The sequence below is a fragment of the Motacilla alba genome, chromosome 6, assembly GCF_015832195.1.
Source record: "Motacilla alba alba isolate MOTALB_02 chromosome 6, Motacilla_alba_V1.0_pri, whole genome shotgun sequence".
NCBI lineage: Eukaryota > Metazoa > Chordata > Aves > Passeriformes > Motacillidae > Motacilla > Motacilla alba.
In genome coordinates this window covers 15,591,641-15,615,159 of record NC_052021.1, presented here as the reverse complement: position 1 = coordinate 15,615,159, position 23,519 = coordinate 15,591,641, and the positions used below count along the sequence as shown (strand labels likewise).

Sequence of the window (23,519 nt, the reverse complement as noted above, 5' to 3'; positions counted from 1 at the left end):
CCACGCCTGCCTGGCTGGTGATCACAGGAATGGAAGTACTCTGGGAAGCCAGCTGCAGCTCAGGAAGTGTGTGTGTATACACACACTGAGACAGGCACACAGAGCAGCTGGCCAGGGAGAGCGTCTCAAGAGTCACCAATACCCCGAGGGAGGGCACAGACTAGACTGCTATAATTTTACTATACCTGTTGGACTGCCTCTGAAGTCAGATCTTTCACATCAGGTACCTCTGCAGCCTTCCAGTTCACACAGACCCTGATTCAGCAACAATTCTGACCTTTGAGTTTCCAATAATCCTTAATACCTCTACAGCCAATTACTAAACAAGAACCACACTTGCCCTGCCTGTAAATATAATGAAGCACACCCAGCTCTCTGCCTTCCTCACATAATTATAAGAGCAAAAGTTTCTCCTTTTTCCTGGTTAGATAAAGATTAGTTTAGCAGAAAAACCACCTATCCTTCTGCAGGACACAATTTTTCTCTCTTCTTTTGATCCATAATTCTTATCTTCCTTCACTAAATAGTTTGAGAAAGCAGAATAAGAAGCCCTGCATGCCTGGCCTCCGCAGATCCCAAAACACCAGGGTAAACATCAGAACAGCCAGATGAAACCACAAAACAACTAAACTACAGAAGATGCGAATGCTTGATTTCACCGTAAAAAGAATAGACAACTAAAGAAATGTTGTTTTCACAGTACAATCCCATGAGAGTCATTGAGAAAAACAGTCAAATTAGGAAGTTAATTATTAGCAGAATTTATAAAATTCTACCCTCATGGTAGTCTGTAAGACCCACACAAGCAGATACACCAACATCCAGCTACTAGCATTTAACAGAAGTTTCCCATAGGGGTTGGCTCTCTGTTTCACTGCTAAGTATCTTGCACTCTCTGGTGTAAACTATTACCAAGATGCTGATTTGGAACAAGATACAGTATCACTCTGATCTAGCTGATTTTACTTTCCAGAACACAGAAAACTTGAAAAAACCCAAAAGGATTAGCAGACAGCAAACGCAGGAGAGACACTCAGAGAGGAACATAAGTTTCAAATAATTTTGTCTTCAGCTTTTAAAAATTAAACTTACTCCTGCATACAGAAACTCAGAAAACACTTATAGGAAGGAGGTGAAGAAACTGCTATTTGTGCCAATTTTCCACTAAGGCATGTCAAAACAGATACAAGTAGAAATGCAACAGAGCCTGGTAAGAAGGGGGCAGAATTTAATGCCAGCTGAATGGCATAACAGGGAATTTAAACTGAATGCAATAATTGATAAGTGATTAAACACAACGAACAGAGCAATATTATCAACCAGACAGAAAAATCTATCAGTAGAATGAGACTGGAATTGGCCAAATCTGATTTCACTACAAGATTTATTTTTCAGAACCTCAATTAAAGGAGCTATTTAAAGCAACGTGCAAGGGATGACACTGTTGCAATTTCCACAGAAAGCCAAGTGAGGTGGCAAAAAACTTACCTAATGATTTCCCATTTCCCTTCTCCATACATACTCTTGTGCCTATGTCATCCCTGAGAAGCAAACAGATCTGTATGTTTACAGAGCCCTCAGCACAAAGTGTACATTACCACCATTATCAACAGCTGCTTAATACCAGCTCCCAAATGCTGAACAGAAGAGGCAACCCCACATTTCATCTTAGGCATCAAAGAATTTACTAATGGAAATAAAACTCTGCCTAGTACACAATTAAGTGATTTTGGAAGGATGTCATTAACTCTAGAAGCATCATATCTTTTCCCATGCTTGTATTTGCTTGCATATTTACCAGCCATAACAGTGGAGTGGGAAAGCTCAGGAGCTTGTGTGCCAGCCAGGCAGGCTCCTGCAGGAGCTCCTGTTAGTCAGGGCGTGCACCACACAGAGACTCAATAAGCAGTGACATTTGTGTTCCTGACAGTTTTATTTCTTCAAACACCAGCCACACTGGAAGTTTCACTTTACTTTTTTACTCCAGAATACAGGCCAAATCTCAGTATAACAGAGGCTGCCTGGAAATCCCATGACACATATGAGAGCACGTGTGTGGTCCCCCTTCACCATTATGAGATAAAACAGCTTTCAGGAAAATGAGAAGGGTGCTTGGTTTTTTAAAGCATAAAAACCTTAATATTTACACTAATCAAATATAACAGGGTTTTCTTAGTCAGAAGAACAGCATGCACATGGGAGCCCAACCAGGCAGAACTATTTTCCCATGAAGATCTTATCCTCAGTCTGGGCAAACAATTCAAGTCACACTAGACAGACAACAGTTCTGCCCTGTATGTCTCTGTAGTAATTACACCAAAGAAACATGACTGTCCTTAGCTTAAAAATATTAATCATTTTAAAAGCCCAAAGAATAGTGAGAATATATAATGATAAAGCATACATGGGGAAAAGAGAATATAGCTTGATATAGTCAAAAAATGCCAACACTTACAGGAATATGAGAAGAGAAAGAAATATAGAAATAGAGAATAGGACACAGAATAGAAAGTCCTATTTACCAAATGGTGGAAATTTTAGTTAATTTCAGAAAAAAAATAGAATTCAGAATAAAAACCACAGCCACCTAAGGTCTGTATTTTTTCAACCAATATTTTATAAGAATTGTGCCGTTTTACAGTTCAAAGCTGCAAAAAGATGAGCAAGGACAGGGTTGGCTTTCTAGTGGTTACAGGAAGTAAGTATGGATGGACTGCAGCAATCAAACTGGGGAAAAGGAAAATATACATAGAGAAGGAGAAGAGGAAAGACAAAGCTATCTGGGAATGAGCGAAACCCAGGAACAATTATTAGAAAATACTACTGTCAGAAACTGCAAATGCTCAAGAAAAAAAAGACAATGCAGAAAACTGCATTCACTGCCAGAATCTCCAAACAAGTGATAGAAATGGAAACTAGGCAGCAAGGATATACTTGAAATAGTTAATTAAGGACATTGGACAACAAAACACATGAATACATTTACATTAACATATTTATTTGAGACTACACCTGAAATACTGCATCCAGCTCTGGAATACCCAGTACAGGAAGGACATCAACCTGTTGGAGCAAGTCCAAAAGGTGGGGGACCACCAAGATGATTAGAGGGATGGAGCACTTTGCTGTGAGCAAAAACCTGAGAGAATTGGGACTGTTCAGCCTGGAAAAGAGAAGACTTTGGGGCAACCTAATTGTGGCCTTCCAGTACCTGAAGGAAGTCTATAAGAAACATGGAGAGAGACTACTTACAAGGGCATGTAGTAACAAGACATGGGGGAATGGCTTCAAACAGAGTATGTTTAGATTAGATAGTAGGAGGAAATTCTTTACTGTGAGAGTGGTGAGGCACTGGAACAGGTTGCTCAGAGAAGCTGGGGATGTCCCATCCTTGGAAATGTTCAAGGCCAGGTTGGATGGGGCCCTGGATGAGCAAGCTGATCTAGTGGAAGGTGTTCCTGTCCATGGCAGAGGGGTTGAAATGAGATTATCTTTGAGGCCCCTTCCATTCTGTGATTCCATGATAGTTCCTTCATTACTCATTCACATACACCCAGCAGAATTGGTTTAAGAAGGGAAATATTTTCTGAGACACACTCAAGCTCTCAAGTGAACTTGTATTTTTCACAAGAGAAAGCAGTCTACTTTTCAAAGTTCTAGATCTGATCCCTTAAATTCCTCCTGTCCCTCTTGTATGAGAGTTGTCTTCAATGTAATTCACCAGAAGATTTTTCACAACAGAAGAAAAAGGCAGAACCATCGGATGAAGGAGAAGCATCAAGGTCACAGCACACAGCCTGCCAGAGATCAAGAAGTGTCTGGCTAACATTCATAGGTCCTATGATGTGATTCTTGGGGTTCTCCTGTGCAGAGCCAGAAGTTGGACTTTCATTATACTTGTGGGTCCCCTCCAACTCAGAATATTCCAAGGTTTTATGATCACTTTGATAATATTAAGCAAATGGCTTATTACAGTTCATCATTCATCCAATGCCCTACTTCAGATCTTGCATGTCCTTACAGGGCATCGCCTCTTCTTTCCTTTTCCAAAGGAAAGGATTCCTCCTGATGAGCCTATTCATGGCACGAAGGGCAGGTGGCCCAGGCCCTGTCTGCCACCAGCATGACTGTGCTTGCTTGCAACCGTGCTGCTCTGAAATGCCCATGCCCCCAGCTGCTTCAGCAGGCTGATTTTCAGAAAGGCCAATACAAGCAGTGAAGTGTTAAAAGAGTAATGCTGTCTTTACCTCTGCCCTTTTCTCTCCTGCTATCAGCTTAGCTGTAGGCCACTAGACAAGCAAAAAAGCAAACCAACTGCAATCAAGGTCAATGGGGAAAAAGCTATCAGTAGCCTTCTTCCCAGTGCTGCAACCTAGCAGCTGAAATCATGCCACCTTGGTGAGAAGAAATTTGTAAAGAAAGGGGGAATGACTACAATATTACAAAAATAACTCTCCCAGTTCTTGTCTGTTTTTGCTCTCATCAGGTAATAGGAAGGAAGCAGCTTTCTCAGCTGATTAAACTCCATTGCTATTATTCCCTCTTCCTCTCCACTCCCACCCTTTGTTTGTGACTGTTCATTAACGAGCAAAGAAGAGTCTTGAAGAAGGAACAACTATGATTTATGTATTAGACAGATATATCTTGAATGACTGTCAGTTTCTATCCTGCCACAGAGCCACTGCCTCCTGGCAGCAATGTTGTAATTAAGTTGATAGCATTGAGTATTCTCTGAATTACTGGGTTAAAGTAGTACAGCACTGTATTTAAACCTTTCACCCCATTCAGATAATTTAAACAATTCTGCTAATGGCTTGTTTAGGCTAATCCTCCTCAAAGCATTCCAAATTAAGAGCACCCAAAAGGACTAAAGACACCTAGTTTGGTACTTGTCTTTCCCTGGTCCTAGTAAACCATGGCTTACATAGTCAAACCAATGCCTTATCCCTCTGCACCTGTCACAAAGCCATTGCTATCTTAAGAAAAATAGCATTAAAAAAAAAGCAGCAAACAAATAACCAGATTCGTGAAAGACAATCATTTATTATGTTTCCAGATAGCCTGAAAACACCTAGGTGCTCAAATCCCACAAGAATGAACTTAATGTCAACCAAAAGCTATGTGAAGGTTTTGTACCAAAATGGTGATCCCCAGTGAAGCTGACAGCTACCTTGGAGAATTTGAAGAGGAAGAGAATAATTTGCTTCTCTCATTTTATCCTTCTATTAAATAAAGAAAACTAAGCCAGAAGCCTGTCAACTTTATGTTCTTCTTTTATCACTATCAGTATTTGATCTGGACAGTGTTGCCTCTTCAGGCTCCTTACGCTTACTTTTATCTGTCTTTTAACATAAATGACGTGCACTCTACATTGCAGAGCAGATTCCTCCAATATCTCAGATGCTGTTGGGAAAAGAAGTATGAACAGCTCCTTGCTTAACCTCATCCATGAGCCTATAATGATCTAAATTACGACTCACCCCCACTAAGGAATGAATTCAAACTAGAATTAACATTGTTCATTTTTATAAAGGAGGAAGGAAACCAATTAAGCCAAAAATCTATACACAAACATAACATATAAAACACATTTTATATTATGGTAAAGACATGCTGCAATAAAGAAAATGGAGTTTTGCCCATAATTCAATGTAAATCTGCTGCTTAAGCAACTTTCTTCACATGCACTTCGAAGTTCATAGTAGTAACCTCCAAGATGCCCAAAAAGTGGTAATACCACAGCTGGCTGTACAGAAAAGAATGTATAATAGAAAGAAATACTCAATCCAATAAGCCAAGTAAAAAATTACAGATAGTTTTCCTGGATACAAACACACAGAGCTGAATGAAATCCAAATCTGGAAGAATAAGTATAATATCTTGAAGCCAAATTGGGCAAGACTTATTGCAGACTGCCTGTATCCACACCTGTTTTATTTCCATACATGGAACAGAGAAAACAGGTTAAAAAAAAAACCATGCTTTTAGGGGAGTGAAAGGAAAGAAGAAATTAAAACTTCCTACCCAATTACTTTTTACATGCTTGATTAGTGTTCAGCCCCAAATTCAGCTTCGCCAAAGCACAAAAACAGACATATCTTCAGGATTTTCCTCACACTTCAGGAATGACAGCCTTCTTTCTCTTTCCACAGTCTTCTCAAGTTCTGCTCCTCACTGCTACTACTTTCCAAAATGCCCAAATACCTGATTGCTGATGATTAAGATTGCAGGTGCAGTCAGTTGATGAGGAATACACAAATGTTGAACAGACTGTTCCCTCCTCCCTCGGGGCTCCCAATTGTCACTGAGATTGACTGTATAAATGCTCAAACCATCACCAAACCTTCCCACAAATGGAAACAGATACCTGATCCACCCAGAGAAGTCTCCACTACCACACATGCTTGTTTGGAAGCATATTTAAATACACTATTTTACTGTATCATTCCTCTTCCTTTATATTTTCTGGTATGCAGAGGTAAAACAATCTGCTGCATAAACCTATTTTGAAAGACTACAGATGATGCAGTTGCTTGATCCTACTGTAAATTATGCCTGGAAAAAAAAATCCTTGCATATATCAGTAATCATGAGACAATAATACAGATTATGGCTACTGAGAGAGCAGAGCCAGAACAATGCTAAAGGTACAAGGACTCGCTGCCTAGTTCTACTTGATTTTTGAAGTCAACAATCTGACTGTGGTTGAATTGTAAGGAGGAATGGCATCTGAAAAAGGTACACATGGATCAACCATCTGAGTTCAAGGAACATCACAAATGCTTTGAGATTAGCAGTCAGAAAAGCCTGCAGATTCTCTAGGACACCAGCTTATGATCAGGGAGAAGTGTCAGTACTTACAGACTGACTCATGGAAACACAACTAAAGCAGCTCTGTGTGGCATTGTTTGAGAGCCACTGACCCAGAAAGGCACTAAAGTAAAGCTGTACATAACATTCCCAATGCAGGCAGCACTCAGCTCCGTGCTCTTCTGCTGGAAGGGAAACACTGCATGAAGTTCCACAATTTCATAGTTCACATAAACAGCTAAAGGAACTTTGTGCCTGCAATGAAATGAAAATTTGTGCTCACCTTCCTAATTTCCTTTCATATCTCAAGCTAAAAGCTCTCTGCTCCCATCCTTCTTTCTCTTCCCCTTACTGTGTCCTTTCAGAGCAATTCTGAGTCAATCAGATAAAATTCCCTTCGTTTTCATGCAAACATCTGACTTTCCTGGCTTCACCGGAATCTCAGCAAAGGCCCCCCTCCCACTCCTCTCATCCCAAGACATTGAGGCATGCACAACTTTCCCTGAGCATCATTTCAGAATAAGGCCACACTTGTGTTTTTAAGAGAGGCATTCAGCCAGCTGGAGGTTTCTTTACAGCTTCACTAAGTGAAAAGCCTTTTAGACTTGTAGACTGAGCCAAAACCTTGACCTACCATGCCCTTGTGGGGCCAACAACATTCTTCCACTACTTGAGAGAGAAAGTACATGAACTGTCAGTTTGGACAATGAACTCAGGCACATGGTGGGATTCTTGGGGTGTCCTGTACAGAGACAGGAGCTGGACTCATTGATCCTGATGGGTCCCCTCTAAGTCAGCCTATTCTGCTATTTTATGGTTCTGACTCTATGCAAATATCATGCAACATGGTGAGTGAATCACTGTATACTATCAGTGTTTCAGTAGAAAAAACACAGAAAGATCTCTTGTGCAGAGCAAATATTTTTAAAGATTTTGAATCAACTCTGCTCCATTTTAAGGCAGTTAGAAAAAAATATTCTAAAGCACAAGATCCTGTTTGAGTTTCAGAACACATTCCAGTGTCAGTGTGAGAATCTGATCAAATGCTTATCAGAACCATCAGAAGCATTTCCACTGAATTGAACAAGCACTGGGTCAGGATCTAAATTTATGTTATGTCAGTATTTGTACATACATTTACAGATACAAACACCATGTTGTACACTACTATGAGGAATTTTTTTGCATGTAATTGTCTAAGCGTTACACATGAATCACAGCAAAGGGTTGGGTTTCTTTAATAATATTAAAAAATTCCTTCTCCTTTGGGACCCAGCCATAACCCATTCTTATCTCTGTAATAACATAGATTTTCATCTAACTAATCTTCTTCCATCCTCAATACAAAAAGAGAATTTGCAAAGTGGATGACTAACCAACCCTCTTTCTGTTAAGCATCACTCTGCTTAGGTGTTTTGACACTCCTAAGCTATATTTTTCTACTCATTTTTTTGAAAATGCATGCTCCTTTTGTTTCCCTAGATTTACAACAGACAAAGTCAGAGACAATGCTCCATTTGAGTTACCTCATAAATCAGCAAAAAACATAAGGGGAAACTGTCTTTTCCATCTTAGCAGTGCAAACAGAAACTTGTCCAGCCTTGGATAACAAACCATTTTGCTGGTGAACTGCATAACCCTCACACTGTCCTGAACACACCCACACTTCCATGAACTAAGGCACCTGCAGATTATAAGGCTTTTCATGGGAAACAGTTCTATTCTCATTCCTTCCCTTGATCTTAACTACCAGTCTAACTTGAATTGTATAAACCAAAGGAAAATTATTTCCCAACTGCCAACACTTAAACCACTTTATACTTCCAACCACAATTTTCACCAGGCAAAGGCTCTGCCATCTCACCCTCACCCAGACTCTAGTCTGACACAACTGTCCAAAGAAAAACAGAGCTGTTCAAATACAACAGCATTTAAACCTTCTGTCAACAGAACAGCAGAGCTCTCCCTAAAACAGGCTAAGTATAGTTTTTCTGATCTACAGGACAGCAAAACTGAGGAAGAGAACACAAGCTTGGACACTTACCATGTCAGCAGTAGAACTAGGTACGTGAGGACACTGGAACAGAGTTTACAGGCTCTAACTATTGCCTTTTTGCCTCAGGAACACTATTTTATGTCCAACCAGAGCATTCCCCTAATTTTCTGCCTCCCATGGAATACAGGTCATGTTCTCTGAGGTTCCTGGCGTAGGCCAGGGCTGGGACTGTGATGCTCCGAGGGTTGTATCTTCCAGGTGTCATCCTCTATCACCACAAACATTAAATATCCAACATTCAGTATAGGTCACCTCAAGTGTTTACCAAAGGGAAAAGGCAGATTTCGATGAAAAAAAAACCCTTCCCACTAAAAATCACAGTTCCTTCCTTTTTCTTCCTAGCACCTTTTCTCCTATTCCAGCTCACCTTCAGTTTTAATAGTTTCCCTACCAAAGAACATCCCACACCGCATCACAAAATTTAGAAAAAAAATTTCTGCAACAAGAAGATTAATACCTTCTTACCTAGAAGAGCACAAGTAGTTCTAATAAAATCAGATTTTAGAGGTTATCAGAGCCATCTTTTCCCATTTTCAATGGCAGCTGGATGACAGTTTTTTGTCTCTTTCGCTGCCTTTCTTGTCTATCTCTGCACTCAAGCTAATAAAGCTTCCCATTACTGAAATGACTATGCCAAGGTACTGGCAGATGGTCCCATGTTCCAAGCACATCTTCCCATTCCCTCCCTCCCAGAAGTCCTAATCTATACACAGTGTAATCACCACAAAAACATATGCTCCCTGACAGAGAGCTTCCCTCCCATTATCTCTGTACTCCAGGGGATTGCCCCTGAAACCTCAGTGACATAAAGCAACTCCCTTCCTACTCAAGTCTCAATTTCCTATATGCCTGAATACACATTCAGCAGGTCATGGCTGAAGTACCTGTACAAGGCTTAAAATCCGTATTAATCTGTCCATGAAACTGCCCATAGCCTAGTCTATTTCTAAGTAAAATGCACATACACAAATCCATACCTTTTAAAAAGTAATATGTAGCTGATACTTCTTACGTGCAACACTTTGTTACTACTTTACTTACAGATTCCGAATAACAGCGCACAAGCCTTTCTCAAAGACAAAAGCCATTAAGGGTAATTTATTACACTGGTTACCAGGAAATCTCTTGAGCAACACTTTCACTTAAATGCTGAGTCAGGTTCTAACTGGGTATCTCATATATCTTAAAATAATCTGTTTGTTTCATCTGCTGGCTCCCTCTTCCCCATCAATTTAATCAGATTATTGTGATTGATGAATTCATTAATATGGTCATTGTATCCTGAGAGCAGAGCAACTTCTACAGAGAAAGCTTCAGGAAGGAAGAGCAAATATCTCCCTTCTGCACACACAGATAGCTTCGCGCAGAGGAACAAAGAACGCTATCAGTTCCCCAGCTGTGGGCAGGGCTGCACAACGGAGATTTCTAGACACTTAGGATCACTGTGGCTGGCTCTGCAGGAGCCCCTCAGAGAAGATGAGGGATATGATGGGAACAGACAGGTCACCATAATATGAAGGGTTGTTTTAGCTCTCAAAATTGACTCCAAACCTTCCGAAATGTCATTTCTTTACAGAGGAAGAGAAAATTTCTCTTGTCACTTCTCTGCATCCCAACAGTACTGAATAACTTTTCCACACTGCAGACAGGGAAAAACCCCTAACAGAAAGTAGAAAAGCTTCTCTTTAATCTTTGCTGCTTCCTTTTCAACTTCAAGTTGAAAGTCTTCAAAGTAAGACCTTTTCTCATACCTTCTAACACCTCAAGTCACTGATTGTTATAGGAAATAACTTCAGCTTAGTAACTCCAAAACTATCTACCTTACAAAAGGTGAAAGAGTTAAAAAGCTTGATAATTTTCAAGTGAAACAAAACCAAATAGGTCTAATGCAGGCAACAGTGGACAAGAAAAAAACAGTAAGAAACATTCATTAGCCAGGAGTAAAAATAAAATAATTATGTTTCTGTATCTATTGTCATTCAAAAAATAAGGAAGCCAAAACACTTCGATAGCACATTTCCCCAGTCTTCCCAAACAATATAGGAAAGGAAAAAAAGTAAAGAATTCGGCACTTACCAGGAAAACCAGTAACTACAGAAAAGCACGCAAGGGCACTGCTCAAGTTCCCAGGAATCATCACCTCAGGAGCTGAGGAAGATGATATAAATGACCTCCACCTGTGCTTTCTAGATATCTGAAACTGTATTCACTCTCTCTTGAGCTGTAACTTTATATCTTTCTAAAAACTTCATAAACCAGATGAAAAACATATCTTAAAAACATCATAAGACACCAAATTTCCAATGAAGAAATCTAGACTCTACCTTCTGCTGTCTGTCAGAGCAACAACTGAGGTGACACTGAGCATTTGAAAATCAAAAAGGCTCTCGGTGAGCATTTCTAAAGTGAAGAATTTAGATGAGGATTACTTTGGGAAGCTAGCCCGTCTGATAAACAGCAGCAAGCAACCAGGAAAAGCTACTTGTTGCAGGCAAAAATGCACAATAGGCTTCCAGAAACTAACTGAAACTAACCACACCATACATAATTAAAGCAATTTATTACAGTTACATGGCTTCACACATTTGGAAATGCATTTTCCCATTCTTAGTCTGGGAGATGTGTGCTTATTCATGAAAACCGAAAGGAAACAAGTAGTGAACAGTTTTGGAAAATTCAAGAACAAAGTGCAAGAATGGAACATTTGATATGGCATTATCTTGTAAATGTGTCCAAATTCCTCTCTGGTCACTGTGTGGGCAGCACATTCCCAGGACAGAGAGCAGGGTAGGCGGGAGAAAGGGGACTGAAAACTATTCATGAACAGCATTTCGTCTTTTCCTGAGGATTACTAGGGACCTAGTGGATTACTAGTGGAGCTGCTGGAGGGAGGGAGGGAAAGGGCTGTTTCCCTCAAGAAGTGAGGGCACGGGGCCGGCACACGGAGCCTGACACCCCCGCCCTGGAGGAGGCCGAGGCAGGAGAGCGCAGCCCCGCCACTCCCTGCCCACAGAGCCTCCGAGCGCTCGGCTCGGGCCCCCCGCGATCGCTTTGGGATGCGCCAAGCGCAATCGCTCAAGAGGAGGTAATCCATCACAGTGGAGTTCCTACAAAACAGCCAGCCCTTTCCCCATCCCCCGCACAAATAAAGAAATAAAAGTCTCACCACCTAGACCTGCCCTGACCCCAGCAAAGCTCAGGGATGCAGGGAACAGCTCCTCGAGGCAGACGAACTGAAGAGGACATGGAGACCCTGCACTCCTGTGCTGACAAACGAGGCCTATGGGCACCAATGCCAGCAGAACCAGGTCCACATGTCATCACTCACCTCGCTGCTGCAGGCACTGGGGCCTTCCTAAAACACCAGAAAATGCCCCAGCACCCAGCACATTAATTTTGACTGCTTAGAATGCTGGTAGAAATAGAAAATGCAGACTTCGCACTCTCTAGGGAAGGACTCTGCGCAGTATTTTGCTTCCAAGCATCTTCTGCCAGCAGATCCTCCTTTCCCCCACTGACCAGTACCCTCTGTGGCACAGGGCAGCTCTACAACCAAGGCAATGGGAGAAAGCAAGGTCTGTCTGGAGCTCTGAACACGAGGACAGATTTTAAAGCCGTGGTACGAAATAACATGCAATTGCTGACAAGTGGATGATAAGCCCTGAGTATGTAGCAGACAGCTACTACTACAGGCTGCCTATGGTCAGAACAGCTCTGAACACTGCCCACAAGGTAGGGGGCAAAGGAAAAGGTGGGGGAAACACAGCTGGAGAATCTTGATAACTGGTTTATCTGTGCAGCCCATCATTTCTCCAGGTAACCCTCACAGCTGAGGGACATGGAAATCAGAGTCTGTGAAACAGCCCTGGCCCCTTTAAAAATGTTCTCCCTGTGAGAGACAGAAGATGCATTCATACATGGCAGACTGCAAAAATGATAAAAGTGAGTGTTTGGGGTCTTCTGAGTTCAGGGTTAATTTCTGTCCCATTTTTAGACCAGTAACATCTGGGGCTCAAGAGGCTGATGTAGGATGAAGAATGATATAAAAGAGAGAGAAAATTACTCTGCTATGCAAGAAGAGAACAATCTAACAAGCAGAACTGAAATGCAATAGAATGACAGAAGTCAACAGGCTGCAATCACAGTGGGCTACAAACCAGAATACATCACACTAATGAGGTAGGAAAAGATTTGTCACATGCAGAGGATTACAGAGAGTCTAATAAAAACATTTTCTATTAGGAGAAAAAGAGAATCGAATTCATATGGAAACAACTTTCATATCATACAAATCATGGTACAAAATACAGAACAGAAATTCAGAAAGAGTGGAACGTAACACTGATGTAAAACAAGCTGTTTGATAAAATCATAATACTGATGAACAGAAAATACAAATATTTGAACTAATCAAACGTTAACAGTAGAAAAATATTTCAGAGATTTGAAGTCACAAATGCTGTACTCTAAAGATAGAGAAATGGTAGTGCAATGAGTTTTTGATTAATAAATCTGACTTCTGTAGCTTACAAATGAGTTCAAATGAAGGATTTGGGCTTTTGTGCTGTATTCATGCAGCATCCAAAACAGCCAGCACCTGACCTGTGGAGGACTCCATGCACTTTGGCAATACAAACAAACTGTAATCCAAACAGTAATTTCATATGTTCATGTATTTCTCTCAGAAAAATTTAATTACGTAGAGGAAACATGAGGACAAAGTACTAAACAGTGAAAATTATAACCACTCATACTTCTTGTTGAACAGGGTCATAAATAAATTACTAGCTCAAAAAAAGAGGAAAAACCAGACACCTTAATGAAGCTCCACTGTGTGCTCAATAAAAAGTGACAATAATAATACACATTAAGTTACATTAAGATGCATAAGAAACTAAGAGATGAGTAGTACAAGAACTAACATGTGCATTCCACTGTGAAACACTGTTCAGTTCTCACCAGTTGATCCTAAAACAACAGAAGAACACTGAAGTAATAGATTGAAATTGCTAATTGACGAAAACAAAGAAAACTATCTAAAGTCTGTTGGGGTTTTTTTGTTGTTGTTGGAGTTTTGGTTTTTTGTTTTATAAAATCCAACATGCGTTTAAGAAGCACATGAAAAAATCCTCAACAGTCAAGAGGAGAGGCTGGTCAGATTAAGAACTATTATTTGGTTTCCTCATAAAAGAACATGGGAATACATAACGCTACTCAGGGCAAAAAATGTGGGTAATTTGAGATTATATAGTTACACATCATACACAATTATCCTGTAGTGCTTACTGTAGCATTATACTGATGTTAAGAAAATTATAAAATATTAGTATTCGTAAGTAGAATATTTGAATTAGAACAATAAACACCAATCAGAAAAAAAAAATCATGTCCATTTCAAGGAAAAACATAACAGTAAACACCTAAGATAAATGTAATATAATAATTTTCTACAGAAGTTTTTTCTTGAACGGAGCTATTGTTAACAAAGGAAAGACTCGGAATCTTGATGGACAGATGCTCTGATCCACTAAGGAAAATGGAAAAGACAAACCAGCAGCAGTTTCATCTGCAGAAAAAAAAAATTATAAATGATATCACTATAGCTAGAGTGATAAAAAGTCTTATGAAATGTACCACAGAAGGGCAGAGCAAAGATCTTCTAGTTTAAGCTTAAGAAAAGAAACAACAGAAGGACATACAGTCAAAGGTGTAACAGAAGGTAAGATAACAGTAATCAACAATACTGGGCCAATATTATTAAAATCAAGGGGGTTTTGTACACATTTGGGGCATTTCTGGAAATTTTTAAAATACGATTTAAGGATCGAGACCCTTAAATATGAAGGATAAACCACTGTTGGTCCTGCAGCAAACATGAGGAGAGAGAAAAGAATTTTTGTTGTGTGCCACATGGTGTTTACCAGTAGCGTGGGTAGGTGGTGTCAGGCAGGAACAGCTTTAAAAAAAAAAAAAAGGAAAAAAAAAAGAGAAAAGAAGGAAAAAAAGCCACTGAAATACCACCAGCAAGAAAAGGAGCATTCTAACCCTCTGCTCTCATGCTTTCATTTTTTCAACTATTTCAGCTTCATAAAGACAAAGTGATCTTGCAGGCAGTTTGTTCCATCACTTGTGGTTACTTTTCTCACCTAAAATGACTAAGCTGGCACCGTATCTTAAGGTCTCAGGGTACCTCAAAGGCTGGCTGCCCCAAAAGAGTGGAAACCCCAGGGCACTGAAGGGCCACACTCCCACACACATATCTGAACGTGGTGGGCAGAGCTGTGTGTTGGTGACAAGGTCCATGACAATCCCAACCAAGGAGAGTGACAGAACAGGTCTAAGGGTCACCCAAGTGTTCAGTTCATAGCAACAGGAGATGGAACCAAAGACTGAACAAGACTGCGGGGTCCATCCAGGAAACAAGGGTGGAGACAGAAGAGGAGACAGGCACAACTACCATGCCACTCAGATCGGGACTGAAAGCTCAGGCTTGATCTAGAGGAACTGCCTGGACTCCTGGGAAAACAAGGGCACAGGAAGAGGGCCAGAATGAAGGTTTTCATTCAGGTGCCTTCAGGACTGATGCTTAGTTGCTTTCTGCAACCTCTGAGTGCAAGAAAGGACTGAGAACATCTGAAGGAGCAGACAGATGATGTGCCAAAGATCAAGGGTGGTTTATATCACACATTCTACTGTCCCCATGGGAATATACAGAAAATTACAGACCTCAGAGTTTTTTTACTCCTGGGAATATATATAAAATTACAGATATTTGAGAGCAGTTTTCTTACAAATTATGTAAACATATTCCTGCCAAAGAGGGTGGGGGAGGATGGGAGGTGTAGGGAGTTGGGAAATACTTCTTTCCCACTTCACTTGCACTGGAGTGCTCTTCTGTAATTGCTCGTTCAACCCATACTGGCCTCTTTATACCAGCGCAGTCTCCACTCAACTATATCTTAAAAGGTCTGAAGCAGCATTTTGCCTCCAGCAATCACCATCCCAAGTGTTCTAACCACTCTTGACAATACAGGCAATACAGCTGCACGCCCTTCTTCAAGGCTCTGCTGGTGTCTCTCACACCCTCCTCAAACACAGCTCAGGGAAGGGGAGCCTCATCTGCAAGAGAAGGCACTCCTGAAAGTTAGAAGGGGAAGAGTGAGGAGGTATGACACGAGCAGAAAACAGCAAACCTAAAGAGAAGATAAAATCTTGTGGACTAATTCTTTCCACATGAGCAGTGCTGGGCTTGTCTACATCGATACTGTTTTTTAAAATTTCCCCTGTTTCAGTGCTGCCAGTGCCCGCAGGGGCTGAGGCGTGAAGCGCCGCTCTGGACCAGTTTCCCAGGCACAGCCATTATTACGCCTCTCTGCCGCTTCGAATGGGCGATATCCGCTCCTCGCTTTCCTGGGATTTCCTCGCTTTGAAACACTTGACAAGCACGGTTTAAAATTTAAAGCCATAAAAACATGCTTCTCTGCCTGTTGGAAGAAAAATCCAGGCCCAAGGGTATAATTTCATACATTCAGTTAAGCCATGAAGAAAGGTACTGTGGATGCAGAAAAAAACAGCCTTCTGTGATTTGTTGGGGTTTGCCACATAAAACTACAAACATTGAACTTACGATTAAAAATCACACACCTAGGTTTTTTGGTCAAGTAGCTTAAAAATGTAAAAGTACACAAAGTTGTTAGCAATGTTCAGCTAACAGTTACAACACGCTGACCTCTACCTTAACTCACATGGCTCCAACTTCAAAGCCTGCTTAAAACTATTTAAATACCAACATTCTTAAGCATAGCAGACATGCTGCACACTCAAATGGAGCCAGCATGCTGCATGTGAAATCCAGTTTCTGCAGTTACTCCCCCTTATTTCCCAGGCTAAGCTTACCTGTTCTCCAGAGCAAGAGTTTCCTGTTACATTTCTGACTGAGAACAGTGGTGTTTCCCTGCTCTATCACCCTTGGACTACTGCTTTTTATTTCCCTGCCTTGGGCTGACCCTGGCTGGATGCCAGGTGCTCACCAAAACTGCCCTATCACTCTCCTCCTCAGCTAAACTGGGAGAGCAAATATAATGAAAGGTCTGTGGGTTGAGACAAGGACAAAGAAATCACTCACCAATTACTGTCATAGGCAAAACAGACTCGACCTGGGGAAAAAAATTAGTTTCATTTATTACCAATCAAATCAGACCTGGATAGTGAGAAATAATACCTTATCTTAAAAACATCTTCCTTCTTTCCAGGTTTCACTTTATTCCTGATTTTCTCTACATCCCCCCAGCAGCACACAGTGAAGGGGAATGGGGGTTGCAAACAGTGCATCACACATCATCTCTGCTGCTCCTTCCTCCTCACAGGGAGGACTCCTCACGCTCTTCCCCTGCTCCAGCACAGGGCTCCCTCACTTGAGACAGTCCTCTACAAACTTCTCCAAGGTGAATCCTTCCCACAGGCTGCAGGTCAAGAACTGCTCCAGCGTGGGGCCCTTCCAGAGAGTGCAGTCCTTCAGGAACAGAGGGGTTCCCTATGGGGTCCCACGTCCTGCCAGCAAAGCTGCTCCAGCATGGGCTCCTCCCCATGGGTCCACAGCCCCTGCCAGGAGCCTGCTCCAGCACAGGCTTCCCCCAGGGCCACAGCCTCCTTTGGACACATCCACCTGCTCCACTGTGGGGCTCTCCATGGGCTGCAGGTGGATGTCTGCTCCACCATGGACCTCCACGGGCTGTGGGGGGACAGCTGCCTCACCATGGTCTTCACCTGGGGCTGCAGAGGAATCTGCACCCAAGCAGCTGGAGCACCTCCTGCCCCTCCTTGTGCAAGGTCCCTGATGTCTACAGAGCTGCTCTCTCACATCTCCTCACTCCTCTCACTGGCTGCAACTACTGCTGCACAGAGCAACTTTTCCCTCTCCTAAATTCCTCTACCACAGAGGCGTTACCACCATCTCTGACAGGCTCAGCCTTGGCCAGTAGCAGGTCCATCTTAGTACCAGCTGGTATTGGATCCATCAGACACAGGGAAAGCTTATAATACCTTCTCACAGAAACCAGCCCTGTAGCCCTCCCATTACCAGAACCTTGCCACGAAAACCCAATAGATTCTCTTTTTGCTAGCCGCAGTGGAGACTAGTACAGAGCTTCTTTGTTTCAAATGAGAAGTTTGCAGCCTTGCCCCAGTGGCTGTGCAGGTGCCCTTTCAATTGTGGATGGGGAGGAACCAAAGGCTGCACTGAAACTCCAACGTGGCTCTCCTGCTGTACACCTCTGGTGTACAGAGACCCTCTGCTACGACTGACTGAGCAGGAAGGGCGCTGGGGAGTCCACCTGCTTGTGCCATTATAGAGGCTGTAACACCTCAGATTTCTTTAAATGGGAAACATACAAGGAATCTGAAAGTATTACTTACAGAAGGACAAAACAGCACTGGAATTTTTGCTATCATTCATAAAAATAACCAAGAACAGAGTTCTTGTAAAAGCTTGTGTCTCATAAGATGACAGCCAAGAGCAGGAAAGCCTGGCCTGCTAAAGCCCTTCAACACAGACATTCTGGAACTTCCAGCATATCTTTTCCACTGCATTTGTTACTGATTCTATGTCTTGAAGGACACTGGAGCAAAAACACCACATCAAGAAAATTATCTGCCCTCAGCAGTGATTATAAGGAAATGCCATAGTTGAAGCAATGTCAAAAAGAGTTTAACTGCTTAACTATCAAATGCTTAACATACTTTGAGCAGAACTTTCAACCCAGCTTCTCAATCATCACTTGAAGGCTGCCATTAGTAACTTTTGGATCTCCAGAACATTCTGCTGATATCTGCTGGCAAAAGAAATGTTTAGTAGCCTGAAAATTGTCCAAGGGGTAAAATTGCAACAGCTCATTTCAGACGCAGCTATGAGGCTGCAAAATCAAGAGCACAATCCCAGAGCAGCAATCTTCACAAGAATGTTGTTTTGTTTTTTAAACTCTTCTCCTTTCTGTCTTTTAAAGGTCCTGGGTGCAGTTATGATACTCAAACTAGGACTAATCACTATGTACCCTGTATCATTTTCCCCTTGGTCCTTTCTGCTGTGGCTCAAACATTTTTAGCTTCTCTTGAAAACCAGAGCATAGAGAGATACACTGCTCACAGAGAGACCTTTTATTCCAGACTGCTGGACTCCAATACAGTCTTCTAATCAAATTTTTTTTAAGACTTATGTCAAGTGAAAAACGTATTAAATTCTTGGCTTCAACAAAACCAGAACTACTTTCTCCAGTCTAGAAGACACATACATTCCAACATAAAATTTTCAGAACCGACTTTTAACTAAAAGCCTTAGACCTTGTGCTTCTAAGTAATAACCTGTTCTGAAAAATATTACCCTTGAACAGTTTTCTTTAAGGATGAAAGAAAAAGGAGGAATGTAGATTTAAAGATTGTGCGAGCACATGGGGGAAATACGTATTCTGTGCTCATAAATTAACCAGTGCTTGGCACAAATATTGCATTTTTCCATATGTTATCTGCCCTGCCTCCAAAGGAATATATTTTAGTCCTATCAACAAAAGGTACATACAGCAGGTTGAAATTACACATCTTGAAATTTACACACCAGCAAAGGACTTCTGTACACTGTCACCTTCTCGACTCTTCCCCTCAGTGTAACTCTTAGTCTTTGAGTGAGGTCATTCTCCCCTAGTCTGCAACAAGCTGTTGTACATTCTGGATGCTTGTGTAGTGAAACCTCAGAAGAGCTAGGGAATAGACAGGGAGTAAAAGCTGGATATGAGAGACCACTCCAGCACTAATACCCCGGATCAATTACCAATATAGATCCACTGCATTAAAAATCTCCTGTTTCTGAACCCTTACTAAAAGCCCCCTTGAGCATGCAGTCCTAATGTACATAATGATGGGATAAAAAAATGCTAGGAAGGAGAGAAAGAAGAAAAAAAATCCTAAACATAAGGAGGTTACCTAAGAAAAGGTAAATGTATTCAAATGAACAATCACAAGCACAGTAAAATCTACAGTCTCAAGCAGGAATTCAGATACAGGTTTCTGGTACGTGATCAGAGAATCATTGAGAAGTCTTGGCTACTTCTGTCAGCCTTAACACACAGAAGCCTGCTACAGCAAATCTTTCATAATATCACTGGAAATATTTGAGTGCTACCTTTATCTTGCAGCTTGAAGTTATACCTTCTTTTGAAACTTAGAAGAGTTACTTTGATGAGGAAGGCCAAGGCAGGAAGGGACCCCAGGCCTTGCATACAGGTTCAAGTGGTTTTCCTCCTGGTTTATTGCAGAGTACTCCTGCCTGAGCACTTTCTGAGATCAGTTCAGAGCTGAAAACAGTTTTTCCCTCTCTCAGACATGCTTCTATCCCCTCAACACACAGTAAAAATTATTGCCTTGGCAAGAAACTTACAATGTATCACTACAGGGTTAACTTCCTTTTACCTTCTACTAGTACACTTGAGTGCAGAGCGCTCAGCTTGGCTAAAAGCTTAAAGGCCATGAATAATATAAGAGAACTCCGCTGGGAGGACCCCTAATGCCTCAGAAAGCTTCACCAGATCTCACAGTTCAGTTCTCACTTGCCATATCCTTCATTTCCTTTAAATGCTACAGTCCCAGCGTTAAACCCAACTCCAACTCGGAGCTCCAACATTTAGCACCTTCCCAGCAGCAGCACAGCCAGCAGAGGCTTCAGGATCAAAGCGGGGCCAGGAGGGCTGGGCTCTGCAGCCTCCTGGCTATGCCACCTAGCTCCTCCACCTTCTCAGCCTGTTGTTAATTGCTCCTCAGATTTAACTTTTGCCTTCAGCACTGGATTGTTAATGCTTCGTTTAAGCAAAACCACTTCATCCTCCTTTGAGTCACAGAGAAACTAAACCTAACAAATTCAAGAAAACATTTTCATATTTGGAAAATGTACTCTTTGCTTTTGAGGATGGCTGAAATCCAAGTGAAGTGTTCACCTTGTAACATAACGTGGACATCAACCTTACAAGATGGCCCATGAAACATTAAACTTGGGGAAATTTGACAATAAAATGAGTTATGGTTACAAGAAAACCCAGACAGGTGCATGCAGGCAAGTCTGAAAGTTATCTGATGAGCCACAAACTTGATACATCACACATCTATGAAATTACATATAGTTCATAATTGAATCATTCCAAATCAAATCAGGAAAACAGAACCAGAATTACAGGAAATACTGGGAATCTCAGGCAAATTGCTTTCAGTGTCTGCACTCAGTTATGCTATCTGTAAAATACAATCAATAAGCATAACCATTAAGGAAATGCAAAACGTAGTAAGTCTAATTCTTAAGCAGAAAAAATTAGGCAGGTACTTGTTAGGTCTCATGTGTCAGATACCTGCTTTGCACTACACTGTAACTATAATCTAATTTCCAAATACTGAAAAGGCTGGAAAATAGGAGTTGGAAAAGCACATTACAGGCAAACAATTTGAACACAGAAAAATCCTTAGATTTGCATATGCACAATGATGATTTGTATTAGCTTCTCCTGCACACATAAACTGAAGTAACAAAATACACAAAAACAAACTGTGAGGACTAAAGGAGGAGTGTCTTAACTCATAGCTATGAAGTAACACCGCACATGGAAAAAAATGTCCTCTGGACTTCAGTGTTTGGTTAAGCCTACAGGACAGGAGATTTGAGTGATGATGCAAGTAGTCACCAAAGAATAACTAAAGGTAAAGATGAGAAATAACAAGCCCGTGGTTCTAATTTTAAAAGAAAATGAAAGAAAAAATGATTGAAGAGCACTGATGATTCTAAGACTGGATGAAAGCATTACTTAAAAAGCAGTTTGAAGCTGTGATTTGAAGTCCTTTTATACAGAGACCTCCAGAGGGTTAACCCAAACCTTCTTCTGCAAGCTATGGAAACTGAGTTTTGTGTTAGAAGCCACTAGACAACTACATTGTGCTCAACACTAAAAATTGTAATATCAGACATCTGCTGGAATTGTAACATGTCCTCTAGTTCTTTAAAACCTATAAATTTGCTCTGGCCATATCTAACACATTTTCCCAATATCATACATGACTGTGTGAAATGTTTTGAAATGAAAGATGCTACGCAAGTGCCAAACATTACAGCAATATACTAACTTAATTTGGACATGCTCCAGCATCTCATGTCAAGAGTGAGCTCATGTTAGAGTGAGTTCCTTTATTGAGACATCTGCTAGGAAACCAATTTAGCCAAATCAGAGTGTGTGATAATGAGTGCTGTTTAATCAAGACAGTATTAACATAAATTTTAACTTGTGTCAAGTAGCTTAATAGCAAATTACTGAATGTTAAACAGACATGGAATTTTTTACTCCGGTCTTTTAATAAGCAAATTCTTGAGTAAACAAAAATGTACACTTCGGTGTGCAGTCAAAAAGAGCTAGATACAACCAAAAAGAACTGAAGTGAAGCAATGCAAGCCCTGCAATTATAAACCTATTTTCAATTTTAAAATGGTTCTGTACTGGAATGCTCTTCATCTTTCAACTAAATGTAAGATTTTTAACAGAAGTACATCCAGATGTGCTTACAATGAAAAAGTAATAAGAGGTATTTTTACTAATTTCTGGTTTTTATATGTATATGACATTTCTGATTTGGACACTTAATCCTGAACAGCTTTTAACATTTTAGATGGATAAGCATTATACGGACAAGTGCATTTCTGGCCTTAGAACTGTAAAGATAGCTATAAACAATGTGTTTTTCCAGGATAACCCCAGATCATGTGGTTTCACATACTAGCTGTTTGTTTTCCCAGTCAACACATTCACTTACTGTTTGTCAGAGAAAAATAACAAAGACTTCTGGCATCCTGACTCAAAACTGTTAGGCACTAAATACTGATGGTAAAGAGCCACAACACATATCAAGCAGAGGTCTCTATTGCAACAGCCATAACATAGTGACAGATATTGCTTAAGATACTCACTCTTAAAGGAATGGAGATTCCCAAATTCAATATTATTAATATAATTGACTTGTCTGAATTTCAAATTATTCCATGATATAGTGGGTTAGTTAATGTGTTAAAAAGCAGAACAGCACTTACAGCAAGAACATGCAGTTCCTAAAAAAGGGAAGAGAAGTAAAGGAAGGGAAAAAAAATCACAGGGAACAGCTCAGTATCACCAAATTGTATGTTCTGCAGGAAAAGAAGGCAGCTTATTTTTTATGACAAGGATACTGGCAAAGAGGCAAAATAAAACAGTTGAAAAAAATAAAACAATTGGTTTTAGGGTTGTGTTAGGCACCCAAATAAGAGGAGACTGCTTTCTAAATTGGTGAAAAAAGCCAACCCCAGCAAGAGACTGGCCACATGCTTGTGCTCTCACCCACCTTTAAATGGTAAGAAAAGGGGCAGATCTATGAACTCTCAAAAACTGAAAGCTTCTTAGTCCTCCACACTGCAGCAGATGTTGAGACAGGCACGTGTACTTGTTTGAAAGGAAGTGTCTCAATACTCACAGCAAGTACCATACCCAAGACATGGCATAACAGCTACATCTTACTTCAGTGGAGCAAGTGAATCTCTTCCCCACAGCGCTAGGACAAGCTCTGTGACGAAGAGCAGCGTTTTTAAGTGGCACGCACACACAAA

The 23,519-nt window shown here is 41.0% G+C and overlaps 1 protein-coding gene across 8 annotated transcripts in view; it reads right to left on the bottom strand.

Moving 5' to 3' along the window:
• NDST2 (N-deacetylase and N-sulfotransferase 2) overlaps window positions 1–23,519 on the bottom strand; it is a 127,456-nt gene that overhangs the window by 50,588 nt on the left and 53,349 nt on the right. Inside the window, exon 3 of one of the 8 annotated variants that reach the window (XM_038139996.1) lies at window positions 1,489–1,541. The exons of 5 other annotated variants lie outside the window; for them this stretch is intronic. The gene's annotated coding sequence lies outside the window, so the exon portion shown is untranslated. Of the gene's footprint in view, window positions 1–185; window positions 1,418–1,488; window positions 1,542–16,991; window positions 17,023–23,519 lie in introns of those variants that run through there. 2 more of the 8 variants (XM_038140000.1, XM_038140001.1) reach the window with 2 other exon arrangements.